This window comes from Crocuta crocuta, unplaced genomic scaffold (assembly GCF_008692635.1).
Source record: "Crocuta crocuta isolate KB4526 unplaced genomic scaffold, BGI_CrCroc_1.0 scaffold264, whole genome shotgun sequence".
NCBI classification, from domain to species: Eukaryota; Metazoa; Chordata; class Mammalia; order Carnivora; family Hyaenidae; genus Crocuta; species Crocuta crocuta.
Window position 1 is genome coordinate 2504820 of NW_027529597.1, and position 2780 is coordinate 2507599.

General features: G+C 40.5%; 1 non-coding gene across 1 annotated transcript; it reads left to right on the top strand.

Moving 5' to 3' along the window:
• The first annotated feature begins 2443 nt into the window (after positions 1–2443).
• LOC144229751 (U6 spliceosomal RNA) lies at positions 2444–2545 on the top strand. Its single transcript, XR_013334592.1, has one exon. It is a non-coding gene; the product is annotated as a U6 spliceosomal RNA (small nuclear RNA).
• Positions 2546–2780: the final 235 nt, after the last annotated feature.

Below are 2780 nucleotides of genomic sequence, written 5' to 3' on the forward strand. Positions count from 1 at the left end.
CTGAAATAAGTGCAGTGGACAGAAAAATGAGACATACTAATTAACTACCTTTGTCTTCTTTGGGTTTTGGGATGGGGTTTTCACACGCAAACCAAGTAGATTGAAGATGAGTGAGGGTTAGAATGAGAGATGGGATTTCTGAAAAGAAACCTGGATTCTACTCTCAGAAAAGGAATTGAATGCTAAGAATAAGCAACATTACGTCCACTACACATGCATTCAGATAAAGCAAACAGACTCCTGAACCTGAATTCAATGAATCTAGATAATGGCCAGCAACTCAGCAAAGAAAGTTAGCTTACGGAGTGGGGGTCCTTTATTCTAGAGTGAGGATGTGTTTTCTTTACACAGAATGTGTACTCTCTGCTTTGAAAAAGCACAAGTGTCTAGGGATGTGTTCAACAGGTAATGGGAAAACTGAATTCTGTAGATACTGGATGATATTCTCACAGAAAGGGCAAAGTTCTTTGAGGGATTTTCATGGATGGGTGTAGAACTCTGAATGCAAAGGCTTCAGTAACAGACTACTAAAGAATTTAGTTATAGAAAATGATCCCTGGGGCGCCTGGTGGCTCAGTCAGTTAAGTGTCCAACTTCGGCTCAGGTCATGATCTCACAGTTCGTGAGTTCAAGCCCTGCATCGGGCTCTGTGCTGACAGCTAGCTCAGCCTGGAGCCTCTTTCAGATTCTGTATCTCCCTGTCTCTCTGACCCTCCCCTGCTCACACTATCTCTCTCTCTCTCTCTCAGAAATAAATAAAACATTTTTTAAAAATTTAAAAAAAATTACCGTTTTAAGCATTTTAAGTGTACAGTTTGGTGGCATCAGGGACATTCACACTGTTGTACAACTATTATCACTATCTGCAAACCTCTTTCATTATCACAAACTATAACTCTGTATCCACCAACAATAACTCTTTATTCCTCCCTGGTAGCCATTGTCCACCACTGTTCAACTTTCTGTTTCTAAACATTTAACTACTTAGATACTACAGCTAAGTTGAATCATATAGTATTTATCATTTTTAAAATATTTTTTATTTTTAAATTATTTATTTATTTATCTATTTTTGAGAGAGAGAGAGAGCCCACATTAGTGGGGGAGGGCAGAGAGAAAGGGAGATACAGAATCTGAAGCAGGCTCCAGGCTCCAAGTTGTCGGAACAAAGCCCAGTGTAGGACTTAAACCCATGAACCCTGAGATTATGACCTGAGCTGATGTCAGATGCTTAACTGACTGAGCCACCGATACGCTCCAGTATTTGTCTTTTTGTGGCTCGCTTATTTCACTTAGCATACTTAGTATAATGNCTGCTATGAACATGAGTGTACAAAGCATTGTATATGTATTTATTTTTATTTTTTTAAAGTATATTTAATTATTTTGAGAAACAGAGAATGCAGGAGAGGAGCAGAGGGGACTGGGGAGAGAAAGATAATCTCTAGTAGGCTCTGTACCAGCAGTGCTGAGCTCAATGTGGGGCTCAAACCTAGGATCTCTGAGATCGTGTCCTTAGCTGAAACTAAGAATTAAACACTTAACCATATGAGTCACCCAGGCACCTCTATGTATTGTTTTTTAATTAAAAAGGAAAGTCTAAAATTATGGTTTTTAGTTCGTAACTACCTAACTTTTGTATTTCAGATTATAACTGTCATTAGAATAAAAAATCTTACCTTATAAAATAATTTTACTTTATTTCTTTAATGTTTTATTTATTGAGAGAGAGAGAGACAGTGTGAGCAGAGGAGGGTCAGAGAGAGAGAGAGATACACAGAATCTGAAACAGGCTCCAGGCTCTGGGATAGCTGTCAGCACAGAGCCTAGCACGGGGTTCGAACACACAAACTATGAGATCATGACCTGAGCCACCCAGGTGCCCCAAATAATTTTATTTTATTTATTTTTTNACCATGAGATCTGACCTGAGCCAAAGCCGGATGCTTAACCGACTGAGCCACCCGGGCGCCCCAAAATAATTTTACTTCAAAACAAGTGGGTGCTTGAGGTACCTGGGTGGCTCAGTCTTTTAAGTGTCCTACTCTGGATTTCGGCTCAAGTCATGATCTCACAGTTGGTGAGCCTAACAACACAGAGCCTGCTTGAGATTTTCTCTCTTCTTCTCTCTCTTCCCCCCCGACTTCTCTAAAAAAACCCAAGCCAAACTAAATCAAAACAACAACAACAAAACAAACAAACAACAGCAAAAACGCCCACACAAAAACAAATGAGTATTTGCTTCGGCAGCATCTATACCAAAATCGAAAAGATATTGGGTGCCTGGGTGGCTCAGTTGGTTGAGTGTCCAACTCTTGGTGTAGGCTCAGGTCATGGCCTCACAGTTTCATGGGTTTGAGCCCTGCATCAGGGTCTGTGCTGGCAGCATGGAGCCTGCTTGGGATTTTCTCTCTCTGCCCCTCTTCCACTCCCCTTGTCTCTGTCTTTCTCAAAAATAAATAAATAAAACTTAAAAAAATACAGAGATTAGCCTAGCCCCCCACATAAGGATGACATGCAAATTTGTGAAGTGCACTTTTATCTATCTATCTNGGGGGGGCTGGGAGAGAATCCCAAGCAGGTTCTGTACTCTTAGTGCAGAGCCTAGCATGGGGTTCAAACTCATGTACCATGATCATCATGGAAGTCTTTTAGATGCTCAACAGACTGTGCCCCTAGCATTCCATCATTTAAAAACAAAACAAACAAAAAACAAATGAGATAAGTGTAGGTGGAAAGCCCAGCGCTAGGCTGTGTTTTACATTGTTGCTTCAGTGTTT